Source organism: Furipterus horrens, unplaced genomic scaffold (assembly GCF_987537825.1).
Source record: "Furipterus horrens unplaced genomic scaffold, mFurHor1.1.pri manual_scaffold_2, whole genome shotgun sequence".
In the NCBI taxonomy this organism is placed as follows: domain Eukaryota; kingdom Metazoa; phylum Chordata; class Mammalia; order Chiroptera; family Furipteridae; genus Furipterus; species Furipterus horrens.
Genome location: NW_028327172.1, coordinates 110,190,502 through 110,208,847, shown reverse-complemented (window position 1 = coordinate 110,208,847; position 18,346 = coordinate 110,190,502).

The window sequence follows — 18,346 nt, the reverse complement described above, 5'->3', positions numbered from 1 at the left end:
AGCAAGTCAAAACCTTTATATTATTAGCATCCTTGCTAAAAATATCAAATATGAGCAACATATGGATGATGTATGCTGACTTGCTTCAAATATTTTAACTCACTGAAAAGTTCAGTGAGTGGAGTATTAACTAAATGTGTAGACATCCTGTGTTTACATAGTACTAGCATATGGTGTCAATAAACATAAAGTTATTCATAATAAATATAGTTTAAAAAATCTCATCAAATAAAAGAAGGCTATAAAACTCTTCTCATGATCATCTATACCATCTCTCTAGACCATCTGTCTACATATTAGACTCCTTTTGATAATACTAACTTTCTTTATCATGTGAAAGAAGATCTGATCTCAGACTGGGTTATAAGGTAAGTAGATTTTATTTTCTGATCACTACTACAATTTTTTCTTTGAGAAGATCAAGGTGATTTACAAATATCTCTGTCACGTAACTAGTAATCCTTATATCAATCCTTCTAGGCAAGAAATTATGTATAAAATTTTCCATTTGAATTGCAGCAAAACTGTCAGAATATTAAAGGAGCTTTCTTCACTTCTAACATCTATCTAATTATTTCAATTTATTTCTCAAAGATAATGTGATATATATTTTATTATATATAAATATATATAAACACATATGTGTACATACATATGCATAGTTTGGCTGAACTATAACTTTCCCATATCTTTAGAGTAATTTTTTATATCTTCACAGTAAAAATAATTTTAGGTAAGCCAATCACAAAATATCCATATATTTTAAGGCAGATTTCATCCCATTTTTACATATTAGCAAAACTAGTGTTTTTAAATTTTCAAAAGCATAGTTTTACTCACTACAATATTATTATTTTTTAATAATAAGTACCTTTTTCTTAAAAGACTTCAGTCATCTTAGATTTAATTTGATACAGAAGTAATTCTAAGTTCAAGCTCTGGATGGTACATGTCATAGAACATGATGGCAATAAGCTACCAGCACCTGCCAAATGTATGGTGGGTTTGAACATGGTTGTCCTAGACCTAGGTATACTGACCATGTTTTTTCAGATATTTTCATGATCTGTACTACTTTGATGTGGATAATAAAAATATAAAAAAGAAAAGGGATCTTTGGTATATAGCATGGGGGTGATGCTAAGAAATATGTTTATGTATGTGAATTAATAGTTTTGATTAAAAACTCATTTCTGCATCCTGGTTTAGAGGAGAGACAAAGGAAGAGAAGACAATGAGAAAAGCTCAGAAGTAAGTGGTATTCCAATTGGTTTACCTTCATCTAAAAAGAAATGAGAGAACAGAATTAAGAATAATAATAAGAGCTGTACCAGGGAACTATTACTCACCAGTCTCTTATCTCAAGCACATTTACATGCACTGCTCTATTTTTTTTTTTTCAGCAAGAAATTTCAGAGCTTATGAAGTTTACAGGTACCCAATTATTTTGGTGCCAGTCTTGATGATTATGGCTCAGAGCTCATTTAGGGATGGGAAGCTACTTTGACATTATTCATGATCTATAGAAAGCATCAATTTACACAATAAAAATAGAGATAGAAGCCAAAATTACAAAACAAGCTGATGAGAATTCCAGTGATGCTCTTTCTGTGGGATAGCAACATGTGTCAAACTATAGTATCACCTTATAATTAATTTCAAGAAAATGAAAAAGGAAAAAAAAATCAACTGTCTTTCAGTCCCGGAGTTCCTTTTTTGTTGTTCCATTTTCTTGTTTGGAACAGGATACATTCTTATGTGCTCGTTAAGACACTTGTAAGAAAATGATCAAGTGTTTTGTGAAAGTATATTATATAGTAAGCTAATGCCATCAGTAAAACTTTTAATGACAAAAACCCCAAGAATATTATATATGCATGCACATGTATGTGGCTACACACATTCACACGTATATGTCCCTTTCAAATAAAATTTTCTTGATCAGATTCATTTAAATATTTAAAAGATAAACATTCTGTTAAGGAAAAATGGTGTAAAGAAGCTGGATCATATACTCCCTATTAGCTAATAACATACACTTAAAATAATCAAAACTAAAATGTAAATTATTGTCAAAAAAACAAAGTGAATAACCCTCTGCCACAAATAACAAAAGTTGTAGCTATTGGTTTGGACTTCTACCTATCCACCACCCTCTCTCGCAAATATAATGTAGAAAGGTTAGTTGACAGGATCTTGGTAATTCTTACTAATACCTTCTAAACTAGAGAGAACAAGTCCAGAGGGATGAATAAGGAGTCTCAAGGAAAACTAAAGGTACCGTTCTTAAAAACAGATACCCTTAGCAAAGGTGGAGAACTTTATAGGTTTCCAAGATACCATGTTGAGTTATGGAAATGACTGAAAAGTGTTTAAGCATCCCACCAGGAGAAAAAAATCTAATACAAAACAGCAGCATTTCTCAGAAAAGAAATCGGAGTACATAACTTTCAGAAACAACTGTGAACACAAGCACAGAAACAGAGCTCTCTGACTCTAGGTGGTAAGGGTAAAAGAACTGAATCAGATGCTGTGGGAAAGGGGGTCAAATGGAATTCACCCACCTATGTTAGAAAAAAATATGAGGGCAAATTCAAGTTACCAATTTCTGCCTGACAAAGAAAAGAAACAAGATGACTATATAAGCATCACATATTTATTAGAATAATTGAGACTTTTCTCCAGAAGAACCCTTTGGTTCTATCCAGTTTCAGCGTGGGCTTTCCTTACCACTGAGCATCCTTCCCTCCATTCTCTCACCAGACCCTGATCCTTTTTTTTTCCCTGTAAAGAGCATCTCTTTGGCTCTAGCTGAAACTTGTTGTAAGGGTAGTCCACTAACATGTCATCCGGCTTCCCACACGTTGTTTTCTCCTGAAGAAGGGAAGGTAGAAGTTCTCCCAGTTCATTGACTAGATTCTTTCAGTTCACTCACATCCAGTCAGGTATTTCTTTATTAACTTATTGTCAATTCCATGAGATGTAGTAGAAGAAATGAAAAACATTTCTCTATTTCTATGCCATAAAATCACAGAACACTTGATTAAGGAAATTGAATTATTTGATTTGACTTAGTGATATTTTCCCCAACAATTTAACCTTAAAAAACAGTCAGGCCATTTCTCCATGGACCTGCTGTTCTGTGATGACAGCATATGGTGATCCAGAGGACATCAGCCAAGCCATTAATGAAGGCCCATGAACCACTTTACAAAATATTTTTGAAATGAAAATTAATAGGTAGTCTTTTCTGAGAGCTCTTTCATAGCTGAGTGCAGTTGGATGAGATTCATTTGCAAGGATAAATTTTGTTTATATTGCTTTTGACTTCATTAAGCAAAAATATTGAAAACAGCTAGCTATAGCCGATGCAAAAGGACACAAAAGCAGAAATTGTTCTATGATATGTTTTTAAATGCATTTGGAAGTGGATGATCTACATAAAATATCACCACCATTGCTGCCATAGTCACCACCGAAAACACACAAACAACATGACCAAAAACTGTAAAAAAATAAGACGCATATTCACACATATGTACACATACACATACACAATTTGCAAGAATGATTTCAAAAAATATATTCATTTTCAGAAGAAAGTAAGAAGTGAGAAAGACAGAAGGAAGGGACAGGAAGGGAAGAGAAAAAGGAAGGAAATGAAAATTGTTTTTTTCCAAATAAAATGGAATTGAACATTTCAAAAGGCAACTATTTCATTTAAGCATATTTATATTTCCATACACTTTAATCAACAAACAGCACACTTGTAAACACACTATATAGTTTCCTGACAAGAAATTCAATAGATTTCTAAATTCATGATACACTTTTCAATATGCTTGTAGAAATTTCTTCCTAGAATTTAGACATACACATTTTGAATGTTATTTTTGAAAACATTTTCAAAGATCAGCTGTGCTAGAAATCATGAATGTATGTGTATTATCTTCCCTAGAACATTTTGAGCTCTTTGAGAGACAGGATTAAGGTTTGAAGTTTTAGTAGTTTTTTAAAATTAGGGATACTAATGTAGCTTTAAATTATATTCTTGGACTCCCATTTGTCATCTATGTAAAAATTAATGTCATCCTTTCCATTTTTCTTTTCTCTGTCCTCCATTTGTTTAATGTTGTGAAATTCCTACCTTAGAGAGATATAACATATTTATATACAATACTAGCCCTTTTCACACCTTTTAGTCTTTGGACTACAATTAAATATGTTCAGTCTACAGTATTAAATATTTCATCAAAGTTTACCTAAGAACTAAGTTGGGTAAAGATGATCTTCTAGTGAGTATAATATTCTGTAAGTTCTTTCAAGTTTAAAACTGTATCTTACCCCAACACTTAAACAACCCCTTGCCTCATAGTCCTTCCTTTATTTTTTTGAAAATAGGATTTCATCGTTGTCTTGTTTTGATTATTGTGGATAAATCTGATAACAATCAGCTCTATTTCTTTTGGAAGTAAATTGGTCTTTTTGCTTGAAATCCCAGAGAACCTTTCCAAAATATCCATAAAAGCTAATATTTTTTTCCCTAGGGTGTTTTTAATAGTTAACAAAATGTACCCTTCAATATGTAACTGAGATCTTTAATTTCTGAAAAACTTTCTTGAGCTATAGCCTTAATACTTTTTTTTCCTGTTTTGCTGTTCTTTTTCAGGGATTCCAATTTTAAGAGTTCTGTATCTGCTTAGATAACTATATCATTTTTTTCTCTGCTTTGTTTTAGCTCATTATTTATAATCTTTATTGTGAGTATTTTTTACCCTTTATTCTTCCAAATAAGTTTTCTTCATCAACACCACTTATAACACATATTAATGAGAATCTATTCGGAAGCTTTCAGTTTAATCTTTATAGTTGAGTGATTTTTTTCTTTTTTCTTTTTAATCTACTCAACTCTGATTTCACATCTTTCAATGTTTTGTCCACTTCTATTTTTGTTTCACTGATTCAGAAAATATTTTTAATATTTTCAAATCATTTTAAAAGGATATTTAATTAAGGTGTTGTGTTTCAACGTGTTTAGTTTCAGTGTTCCTTTTTGCTTGGTTGTTTCAATGTATGTGGGAGGGTGGGGTGAGAATTTTCATTAGTTAAATTTTTTTGATACTAAATATCCATTTTTTAAAAATGATACATTCATGGGGTTATTGTTTAGAGTTTTCTGTTTGTTTTAAAATATCATTTCCTCAACAAGCAATAGCTGGTAGAAGAGCAAAGAATATTTTCATGGCTTTATAGATTCTTTGTTAACGGATATTGTCTTGTGTTGTTAAAGTGAAACGAAATAATTGAAGGTATGTTTTATTTTTAATACAACAGAGTTTTCTGACATAGTAATTGTTTTGTTTCTGTTGGGCCTTTAATTTCAACTTTTTCATTTTTTAATTTTTACCACAGAGTCTCCAAGGAATAGTTTACACTTTTTTAATTTGCCTATTCTCAGAAATAGTATATTCACTCAGCTGTAACATCTGGTCTCACATAATCTCAAGCACTTTCCTTTCTACTCACCCGTTCTTAGACCTGTTCTCAGTATTTCCTTAGACTTATTCTCGGCATCGGGTGATAATCTCTGTGGGGTGATTTGGTCATTTCTGAGCCTTCACTTTCTCTCCTTTAGTTTGAAAGTTTGTTTCTCTAATTCAGTGTGAATTCCAGAGTCAGTTCTGCTGTTTTAGGTGTTTTTATCCTTACACACAGGTGACTCTGCTTGTAATGCTAAAGGTGTTTCTGTAGGTAGTTACACTCCTTACAATCTGTATAGTTTTTGGAGGAGATTTGGTTTTAGGAAGCCACTGTTATTTATAGAGAGTTTGCAGGAGCTGTTGAAGAGGTGACAGGTTTTTAAGGAGAAGGCATTCTAAGAAGATATCTTAATGAAATGCCAGAAAAAGCCATTCTAGTTTTGATTTTAGAGAAATACAAGCAGAGAGAAAAGCTATCATAAATAAACTGACTGAGACTATGTTAGGAGTGTAAGGATAGACAGGGACCAGTGTGGCTAGTGTAAGAGTTATAAATGAAGAGTGATAAGAAAGAGGCTGAAGAGCTAATTAGGAGCTTTGTTTCCTATACCTATGGATTTACCTACTCTGAACATTTCATATGTATGCAATCATATAACATGTGGCCTTTTGTGACTGGCTTCTTCCACCTAATTTTTTCAAGGATCATCCATGTTGTAGTATGTATCAGTACTTCATGTCTTTTAATGACTGAATATCAACATTGCATTATATGTATATACCATGACCTTTTTATCATTCATCAGTTCATGGACACTCAGTTTTTTCCTACTTGTGAATAGTGCTGCTATGAATATGTGTGTACAAGCATTTAAATACCTATTTAATTTTACTGAGTATAAGTTGTTTTTTTTTTAATCTGAATGTATGAGAAGGAACTTGAAGGTTTTGACAAAAGAGGCATGAACTAATTTACATTTTTAAAAGATCCTGATCGCTGTGCTAAAGGGACAGAAGATAGGAAGCAGGGAGATGAAGGCTACTGGAGTAATCTAAGTGAGATATTGCAGTGACTTGCATGGGGGCAGTAGCAGAAATCATGGTGAAAAGTAATAGAATTTAACATGTTTTGAAGGTGGCACGAGCAGCACTTATTGACCGAGTACAAAAGAATTATCTGTCAAGAAGGAGTCCAGTATATGAACTATGCTTTTTGATTAATGACATGTGATTTACTAAGGTTAAATATGTTTTTAAAAAGTAGAAAAAGAACAGGTTTATAAAGAAAATCAATAGTTCTTGTTTTGGAAACATAAAATTTGGAATTCTTTTTAGAATTAAGGGTGGATAAATGAATAAGTGAGTCGAGAGCATAGCAGAAGCACTGTGGTACATTTACGAATTTGGAAGCCATCAGAATAGATGGAGGCACATGCAGTAAGTGCAAAGAAGAGACCAAGTCCCCAAAGAAAACACTTGGCCCCTAGGTCATTTAGAGGTATGGAAAAATTGTAGGAGGATAAGCCTTGAAATAGGCAGAAAGGGGAAAAAAAATCTAAAATCGGAAGAAAAGTTAAGAAATAGTTTAAAGGCTGAAAAATGGATTGGCTGGGTCAAACTGTAATGGAATGTGGTGACAAAGTAACTGACCATTGAAGTGTTACAATGAAGATTATTAGTAACCATGGTAAGAGGAATATTAGAGAACAGGAATTGGTTGAAAAGAGAAAAGTAAGTGAAGGAGAAGAGAACGTGACTTTGGATGCCTTATAGAGGAGTATTGTTCCGAATGGGACAGGGGGACGTGGCATTCACCGGAGGAGCGCATGGTATGGGGATTGATTGTTAAGAGCGTTGTAATATAAGAAGTAGCACAGCATGTTTCCTCCTATTGGAAAGAATGAGACGGGAAGGAAGAAATTCTGGATTCATGAGTGTGTGCATGCACATTATTGGCTTGCGGGAAGATATTTGCAGGTGCAGTGTGAAGAGAGATCACAGGGTGGCCTTAAGGAGGTATGAACAGAGTCTGTGTCACAGAAGTTAAACAGAGTGCATGGCTCATGCAGAGCTAGCTTAGTAGTGTCAGTGGCAGGAAAATGGGGAAGGCCTCTTGATTATTTCTATTTCCAATGAAACCAAAGTGTTACAGTAGAATGAGTAGCAGAGGGAAAATAAAGGCATTGCACCATTGCAATCTAACAAAGAACTTAATGAAGGAGGCTAGAAGCAGAGGGAGACATGCCTCACCCACTAACTCAGCAGTCCTGGACCTGGTCTGATAATATTTCCAGGTGTTCCAACATTACAGGAAACACCATGTTAACATGGGAGGAGAGCAATCCTCAAAATTCTATTTATCAGTCTTCACTATCTGGAAAAGAAAGCCTTTGAAACTATGCTTTCATTCCAAGGCCTGAAAGCAGGTCCACAGTGCCCAAAGAAGCGGCCCATAAAACAACTTTAGTTAATTGCCTACCTCTGGTCAATATCTGTTGCTATCTGTTTTATGACGGAGTCACTTATGCTTAGAGAAAGAGCCCATAGATGACTTTGGATAACTGCCCCAACTTTAATTAATTGCCTCCTGTTACATATCTGTTACAAGATGAACAAACAAATCCAGTCTTGGAGCAAGATAAGGATTCTGGCTAACAGATCCCCACATACACCTAGTTTGGGTAGCCATGATCCCCAAGAAAAGCTGGTCCCACCTTTCTCTGTTGATCAATATGTAACTTGTGACTGCCACCCCACCAACTATATAACTCCTCAAAACAAAGGACTCACTCTCTTGATGCTCTTGGCTCTCTGGCCACACTAGGCTGAGCTTGCCACCTGGGCCTTTGGTCACCCTTGCTTTTGCTCTCCCACTCACTAATAAACTTTGCAAACATGCTAATAGGCTCACTGATCTGTAATTCTTTACTGCATTGGCTAAAAGTACCAGAGTTTCTCCAGTAACAAAAGAACTAGTCTGAGGAACTGTAGTAGCATTCTCAGGTAGGGCTATAAACTCACTTGAGACCCGTGGTCACAAACTTAAAAAAAAAAAAGGCTTTTGCATCACCTGTGAAGGAATGCAGATGCTTTTTGTAATATAGATCTATAATCCTTTAACAGCAATACCTAAAATGCAATATGTCTAAATATTCATAATATGGGTTTTAGAAAGACAATATTACACATTTTTTTATAACGCTATCAGGAGGGTCTGCTGCAGTACCACCAAAGCAAACTTATTCACATTCTGTAGCAAAAATATCAATAGCCACATATAATGTGACTAAAAAGTCACAAAAACAAAAAATCATTCTGGTTTAGTTTTGACTTCAAATGAGTTAAAATGATCTTCGGTTTTTAAACCTTTTTTAGATTTTACGATTGTAAAGACCTGTGGATGTTTAGTGTGGTATTTCCTTGCTTCACTAGTTGCTAAAGATGTTAACTGAGGTTCTAAGTACAAAAAAATGTCCATGATTAAGTAAAATTATGAAAATATCACATACTAAATTACCTTTTTGGAGATTACTGATGTATAGTAGCATAAGTGCTCTGAGAAGACACAGCTATTTATCTTTAATTCCTAAAGATATATTTTTTCAAGTTTGTTCCACCCTCCCACACACACACTCACACACATCACACCAATATTAACATGTCCAGACTAATTTTTCCATACACCAGCATTGAGGAACATGGTAAAAACTGCTGAAAATAGTGAGGAGAGATTAGAAAAAGAAGTAGTTTCACAAATGTATGCAAGTTATCCCCAGACAGAATGCTTCTAGTAATTGAGCAGCTATTGCCATGGAAATTAAATGTACTTAATCATGTTTTGTATATTTCCTAATTTAGAACTAAGTAAAAAATAGAAATCAGTAGGACCATTTGCATTAGATTGTTATGCAGTTACATAATGCTTTACTATATTAAAAATTTTAAGGACTAAAATGACTATGGATCTCTGAACAAATGTGAATAGAAATGAGTCATTTAAACAATTTGCACACTGCTCATGAAATAATTGCCTTGTAAAGTCTGCACTTCATTTGAACATAAAAACAATGAATAAAAATATAGGATAAATGATACTACTGACTAGTGGTTTGTATCTTTTTGATAGGCTAAATACTGCCTCCCGCCGTTAAAAAAAAAAAAAAGAAAAGAAAAGAAAAAAGATATCTACGTTCTAATCCCTGGAACCTGTGAATGTTACTTTTCATAGCAAGGTGACTTTTCAAATGTGATTAAATGAAGCTTCTTGAGAGGGAGCGATTACTGTGAATGATTATCATGTGCTTAACTGGATATTTTTTCTTTTAACCTAACTTACTTTTTACAGAGGGGAAATTTTTTTTTTCTTCTGATTTCCAGGAATTTAAAACAATAAAGGGACAGACCTGCAAACATTTAGTGTCAACAATAGTAGAACAAAGAGGGAGATCATAGCTAAAATGAAATCACAGGTTCCATCAACTATGTTAAAGTCAGTTTTGAGGGGCCTATCGCACAGAAGGTTTTTGTCTTTAAATAAGTCATGCAGCAAAGCAAGTTTTGATTATATCACGATAAAATACTAGTTAAGCTTAATTTGGCCAGCTGGAATAAAAATATAATCTTTGATTTTTTTTTTACACTAAAAATAATCTCAAGGTATTCAATGATTAGACGGCCTTCTTGAATTACATATTAGTCATCACAGATATTGGAGAAAATTATTATAAAATAATAACTTTCATTGGGGCAAGTTCAAGAAAACAATCACTCTTTTACACTAAGACTAAAAATAATTACTAAGACTTTGGAAAGAACAATTTGGCAGTACTAAATATGTCAAGAGTTAAAATATTCACTTTGTCCTAGGAATCTGACCATCTAGTCTATTCTACAGAATTACTTACATACTCATCCAAAAGTATGTATGCAAAAATTTTTAATTACTCCAGTGTCCACCATTATTTGTGTGATCTAAGAGATAAAAAAATGGACTTGGGAGATAGATATTATTTTAAAGAGAGCTTCAACCACTAACTGGCCATATAAATTTAGAAACTTTGCATAACCTCTCTAAATTGTAGTTGTCTTGCCAATAATTTGGGATTAGTATGCGTTGTAGAATTGTTGAGTAAATTTATGGACCTAGCACACAGCTGAACTTTGTATATTCTCAAAGAATTCTCCCCTCAATCATTTAGTCTATGACTTTCATTTATTTGGAGACTTGATTTCTGATGCAAATACTATGAAAACTAAATACTCTATAGTTTTCAGAGTACCAATTAAGTACAGGAAAATTTTAATGGTGTTTTTATGCAAAGTTCGATAGCATGTTCATTATTATGCAAAGGCATTTAATATCCTATTCATTTTTATAAGTGTTAAGTTCTAGCAGATGGTATATCTTTGATTCCTATATGGTTCATTTTACATATGAATCCAATCTAAATTTCTTTAGCTCTATTGCAGCCTTTGGCTCCCCTTCAATTTTTCATATAATTGCTTGTGCTAGCAATTGTTAATGAGATAGGAGAACATGAATTGAAATGAGGTTTACTGTGGCTTCATTTCATAAAAGAAAATAATACAATTAATACACTTGTATGTTTAATCATAAATTTTTAATTTTATAATATAATATTTGTCTTGACATCACATTCACATAATGAGTCAATTTTAATCTGGAGTTAACATGTATGCTGAATATAGAGGATAAAAGTTACAATAGTTATGTAATATTAAATACATGCTTGCTAGCATAACATTACTACACCAAAGTAAATATGATTTTATCCAGTGCTGCATGTTTAATTATTAGCAAAATTATTGTGGTCTTGAGTTTTCAAGTTTAATTAAATATCTAAGTTATTATGGTATAACATGATATGAAACATATATATGCACATATATGGAGCTATAGGTAAATGCTATTAAATATAAATATTAATTTTCATCTACAATATAGTTAAAGGTTTATTCTTCTGTGCTAGAGAATTGTTAACTGAAGAAAATTTTAATAGTCTACTTTTTCTGTTACGAAGCTATTTTCAGTCAGATACCCATATTTGATTAAATAAGTCCATTAAACTATATATATATATATATTTATACATATTATATATATATATTAAGCTAAAGTCTTCTCTCTGGGGAAGTCGAAGTTCTGTCAGAATACTGATCCTACAACAACTCATAATACTAAGTAATTCTCAGCCAAAATTTAATTATTTTGAAAATCTGATATTAGATTTTTATTGATGTATAATTAACATACAATATTATACTAGTTTCAGATGAACAGCATAGTGATTAAACCTTTACTGACATTGAAACATGGTTACCACAAAATGTCTAGTTACCCTCTGTTACCTTAAAAATTAATACAATATAATTGACTATATTCTCCATGCTGTACATTACATCCCTATGGTTTATTTATTTTAAAGATTATAAAAACCTTATTATTAAAGAGAGGGACAGGAGGGAGAAAGACAGGGAGAGAAACATCGATGTAACATCTGGTTTCAGATTTTACATTCATGTCTTTAATACATTTTGAGTTAATTTTTGTATATGGAGTAAGATAGTGGTCCACTTTCATATTTTTGCACATTGTATTTTTTTTGGGTTCCTTGTCATAAGCCCATATATTTGTGGTTATTTCTGGGCTTTCTATTCTGTTCCATTGATATATGTATCTGCTTTTGTGTCGATGGTGTACCACTTGATTACTATATCTTTGTAATATAGTTTGAAACCAAAGAGCTTGATAACTCTGTCTTTTTTCTTTCTTAAAATTGTTTTGGATATTTGGAGTTTTTCTGTGGTTCAGTACAAATTTTAGAATTATTTGTTCTAGTTCTGTGAAAAATGCCATTGGAATTTTGATGTGGATTGCACTGAATCTATAGATTGCTTTGTGTAGTAAGAGTATTTTAACAGTTTTAATTCTACCAAATGAACAAAGAATATCTTGCCACTTATTTGTCTTTTTCTGATATTATTAAAGGCTTTTTTTTTTATTTATTGATTTCAGAGAGAGAGGAAGTGAGGGAGAGAGAGGGAGGAGGGGGTGGGATGGAGGAAGAGCGAGGAGGAAAGAGAGAGAGAGATTTGGTGTCCCACTTATTTATGCATTCATTGGTTGATTCTTGTATGCGCCCTGACTGGAGATCAAGGCTGAAACTGTGGTGTTTCGGAATGACGTTCTAATGCACTGAGCTACCGGCCAGGGCTGCTATCATGTTTTTAAAGAGAGCTTTTATTTAAAGATAGATTCAAGACCTTTATTAATAGAGCCCTAGTCACAAAAGAAACAGAAAATTTTATCATTCATAATATAATTTCCTGAAGTAAAGTGTTCATAAATCTAAACAGAGTTATTAATACTGCTAATGTTGAAAAATTTTCTAACACAACTACCCACTAAGCATCTCAACCAAAAAGAAATTTATTTTTAGAGCCCTTATGAGATAGCTGGCTGTTTGGTTCTAATGCGGCCAGCAAGATTGTTACATTTAATTAAAACTATTATATGACCACATAAGTATATTTCCTTTTACTACCCTTTAAGAGTTCTCTTTCAGACCCCGGGGAATATTGTTGACCAATACACTACAGAAAAAAGTGTTCTAGACAAATAAATTTTGTGTCTACCTGAAAAAATATATTCCTGCCTATTTGAACTATAAAATTTTAACATAATTTTGGAGAGCAACTTGGCAGCATGTACCAGAAACTTATACACTTCATCTCAGCAATTCCATATCCTATGATTCTATCTTGAAGAAATTATTATAAACATCAAAAAGAGTTGTAATAGGAGATGTTCATGTCAATGTTGTCTACAATAACAAAATTGGGAAGTGATTCAAATGTCTACTCTAAAGCAATAGATATATTACCTTATTTTACCTTCACATTAAAGAAGCTTATTGTTATAAAAGCACTACTAAAATTATGCGGCAACATACAAAATATTAATAAAACATTGATTTAGCAACTTAGAACTTATTATATCAACCCCACACTAAACTCAATGTTAATTTGTTTGATTGTTATTCATCCCCATCTTTTAGAAAGGTGACTAATCATCCCAGTTTGCCAAGGACTGACAGATTTCCCAGGATATGAGACTTCCACTGATAACAGCATGAAGGTCCCAGGTAAACTGAGATGTTTGGTCAATATACTTTGTAGGATCTTAACAAATGTTTAATACATTAGTTAATAAATAAAAAGTTCTTATTGTGATACAATTAATATAGCATACATGTTTTTATGCACCCAAATTGTGAGAGAGTCTATATTAAAAATAAGGAAGTTGCTTTCCCTTGTTTTTACTTTTCTATATATTAAAAGTTTATATATTGATCTTTCATTTCCTATAGGATAAAAATACATTAAAAAGACACCTGAATTTTGAGCAAGAATTGAGACAGCAATAAAATAAGGAGCAGTCAAGTTTCTTGTCATGAAGACATTTTAAAGAAGGACCTTATCCTGACCAGTGTGGCTCAATTGGTTGGAGCATCATCCTGCAAACTAAAGGGTTTTGGGTATGATCCCTGGTCAGGGTACATACCTCAGTGGCTGGGTCAATACCTGGGTGGGGCGGGGGGGGGGGCGTGTATACGGGAGGCAACCGATTGATGTTCTCTCTCCCTTTCTCCCTTTATCTCTCTCTCCCATCCTCTCTCTTGAATGCAATGAAAATGTACTCCCCACCAAAAAAATAAGTTGAGGTGATGGATGTATTAATTAACTAGATGGGGAATCCTTTCACAACGTATATGTATATCAAATCACCATGGTATATACTTTATATTACAATTTTATTTGTCAAAAATACCCCAATAAAACTGACATAAAATCATCTCATACATTGATTATTCATCATTTTTGAACATTGTCTTCCTTTTGACAATTTGGTAAAATGTTATGGACCCTCTTTTCAGAAAATATATATATGTATGTATGTACATATATATAATTCTGTAAATAATTTCAGCTTATTTAAACAATAATAGTGAAAGTATTTTCTAAATATATGCCAAATTAATTTTTTTCTGCATAAAATATCCCACATATTTGACACTAATTAACTGAAACTGCACACATGTGGAAACCTAACTTTCTTGATGCAAGAATCCTCTGGTTCCAATAGTCTCAATTAGATTACAAAGCAACTCATGTTTTAGTTTGAAAAGCAGGGAAAATACAGAAATAATGTCTTCAGCTTTTTTCTTTACTCTAATACAGAGACTATGACTGTTTGTCCCTTGCAATGCATTAAAACAGTTCAAAATACAATTAAGTAATACTGTGGGCTAATGAGAGGACATCAGAGCATTACTGTTATCATGAAAACTAAATATTTTAATGCAATGTACCATTCTAAATAATTGAATTAATGACAGAATACTTTAATTTCCATTGTTGTTTAATTTGATTCATTTCAACAGAATGAGGGCTGGAGTATTAGAGTATTATCTGTCAGCCCAGAGAATTGACCTAGCCAGAGAGATTCCTTCAGAGGAGTATGTGACTCAAGTTGGTTAATTATTTAAACTCAAGGGAAAGTAAAGCCATAGCTGCTGGTAGCCACTAAGAAAGAATAAGGAAATGAGGTCTAAAGATAAGGTTTAACAAGTTTTCCCTGGAGTTAATATGTAAGCAATAAATAAATTCCATTATTTTATTTTATTTTCTTTCTTTAAGCCAGAGTGACTTAGATTTCCTGATATTTTCACAGAAAGGGTGGTAACTGTTCTGCTAATATTAAGCAACTAGTAAATGACAGAGCTGAAATTTCAATGCAGGTCTTCCAACTCTGGAGCCTGAAAGATGATTTCAAATCCATAATTTTGTAGAAAAAGAAACATCTATCCAGAGTGATAAAATGATTTGCTCAGTGTTTCCCCAAACCATTATACCTTCACTCTCATGAGGCCAGACTACCGACTTTATTGCTGACAGACAGCCACGATCCACGTCCTCTCCAACTTCCCTCAGCTTCCTAAGGTTAAAAATGTGCCATATATAGCCAATTCTTCCATAAAGCAGTCTCTTCCCCATTAGAATGAGGGTAAAAGAATGTATGTCTCCTTGCTTTTTATGAGTAAAGAATTTATAATTGTAAGGATCTCTATATTAGGGGCTCTGATCTCCCCAGGAAGCCCCGCACCACCTCCCAAGTAATTTTCTCTCACTGGGTTACTTTGACACAGGGAGAGTATAAGGATAAGGCCCAGATCTTTGAGGCTTTGTATTGCACTAATTTGTGCCAAATTTCAGCTCACACATTATGGGTAGGCATCAGTCCCTCTCATGTGGGAGGTAACTCTTCCTAAGCTATGAGCTCTTTCACTGACTTGATATATAATGATTTTGTTGTGATGGTGTTAAATGTTGTCACACAACTCCTATTGTGACATACAGTACATCCCAATATTAATAGGCATGGCACTTAAAGTGAATATATAAATATTACTTCAAAAAGACAAGATATAAAACAAAATGAGGCTACTTTACAATTACCAAAGACAGCAGCATATAGTTAAGGTATGATGGATACATCTCTTAAAGCTTTCAGATTTTTAGCAGTATGGCTTTCTTTTATTTTATTTTATTTTTTAAAGGATTTTACTTATTTTTAGAAAGAGGAAAGGGAGGGAGAAAGATATGGAGAGAAACATCGGTCAGTGGCCTTTGGCACGTATCCCAACCAGGGACTGGGCCTATTACCCAAGCATGTGCCCTGCTCAAAATTCCAATCGGCAACTTTGCGCTTTGTTGGTGGATGTTCAACCAACTGAGCCATGCCAGTCAGGGCATGACTCTCTTTTAAATAGCTACCTCTGCTATAAGATAATCCTCTGGAGAGGATAACCCGGTAAGAATGTGAGAGACAGGGGCAGAAAGGAACAACTGAAAGAGAACGCATTTGCTGCCAGCCTGACTCAGTGATGCATTTAGTCTTTCATATTCACTACATAACATTAGACCTACTCTGATGGGTCTTTATGTACAACCTCATTTTATCCTCATACAATTGGGGAAAGAGCAGAAGTTTCTTTCTATCTGCTCCTGAAGTGACATGATGATTGAATACTTAAATCAATTAAATTTAGTAATGCTTACAATTTAAATATCTTTACTGAGAGTACCTTGAGAAAACTAGGAGCTTATCTTACTTTGAAACAACAAAACACATGTAATTCATAGCATATTTAAATCATAACAAAACTTTATGGACACAAGTTCTTGTTTATTTATAAACTGCTTTATACCTAGATTTCAGCACAATGAGTCCCAAGCTCATAGCAGATGCTCAACAAATATTTGTTGAATAAATGAATTAGTTCTATGTTCTGTGATCCTTGAACTTGTCAAAATTTCACAGAATAATCAATGAGCTGAATGTATGGGTAAACAATAGACAACTGATTTCTTAAATGCCTAACTATCCTTCTCCAAATTGCCTATGTAAAGAATGCAATACAGTGACTATGTAATATTCAAGTTGAAGTGAAATATTTGAGAAGCATTTTTCACTCTAGAAAAGCATTAGGCTCCAGAAGAAATACAGGTCAGACATAGGGTTCATTGGTAACTTTAATTTATATTAAGAAAGGAAAGGACATGGGCATCACTTCATAATATTACATTTTTATCACACATTATAAGGAGTTAAAATAGTTTTGCAATAGAAATCTTACAGGTGACTAGGGATGCGCACACATAAAAAGTTCACAAATATAAGATTAATCATAATTTATTCAGAAGGTAACTACATAATCTAGAAAATGCTTTGAAAAACTACAGTTGTTTTCAATAGTTACAATACTTTTTTTTTTTTTTGAGAAGAGTCAAATGGATATTAATTGTTTTGGATAATTTCTTTTTTGGTAGATCCAAAAATCAAGTAGATACAAAAAGAGGAGGAAAAAATACCCAGTCTCAAGAAATCTAACAAATCTCTACAAGGCCATTTGTTTCAACCTCAAAACACTGTAACTCAATGGCTACACAAATGCTGCATTTAATTTTTCAACCTGAGCATACTGATTATTTTGTCTAATATGCTGCAGAATGAAGCCAGTAGGCCTTCCTCTAGAAGAAGCTGCAATATAAGGTGACAGGGGTTTTATTACTGTTAGAATGTACCTAGGGGAGCTCTGAGAAAAATTGCAGATTTCCAATGCAAAGAAGACATAAAAATTTATGAGACACAATAAAGATGAGAAAAGGCACACAACAGCACAAAAAGTGACAAATTCTGAAAGGGATCTCAAATATAAGTTTAATGATCTTCAAATCTGTGACATTTCATTACCTACTGGAAAGTACAGGGAAGAAGTAGAAAGCACTTATTGCTCACTGGACTGAAAAAAAATCATTATTTTGCAGGTAAAATCAGAAGCAGTCCTGCATAAGCATGTACGATCCAAGCTCAAATGAAAATTCTGACAATAAAGATAAGTTTCACAATGTGCATTAGTTACTCCTCATATAGAAATCACAAAATGTGATTGCAAAATGTGATACTTAAAATAAAGAAAACATTTTTAAAAGATATGTTTTATTTTATAAATATTCAACCATGAAGTAATTAACTTCCACATATTATTACTAACCCATAAAAATATACTGTGCTTAGTTATTATATGAACTGATCAACACATTTGGAACTCAAGTAATCATAGTAGAAGTTTTGCATTATTTGTGCATCTAGAAATAATGAGAAGGCGAGTGAAGTGAGCCTGAAGCTGTCATGAAGCAATGGTTGTCATCCACTGTCAGAGGTGTGACGAGAGTCTCCCAAGTCATTGTGCAGTTAACAGCTGTACCACTCACAAACATGG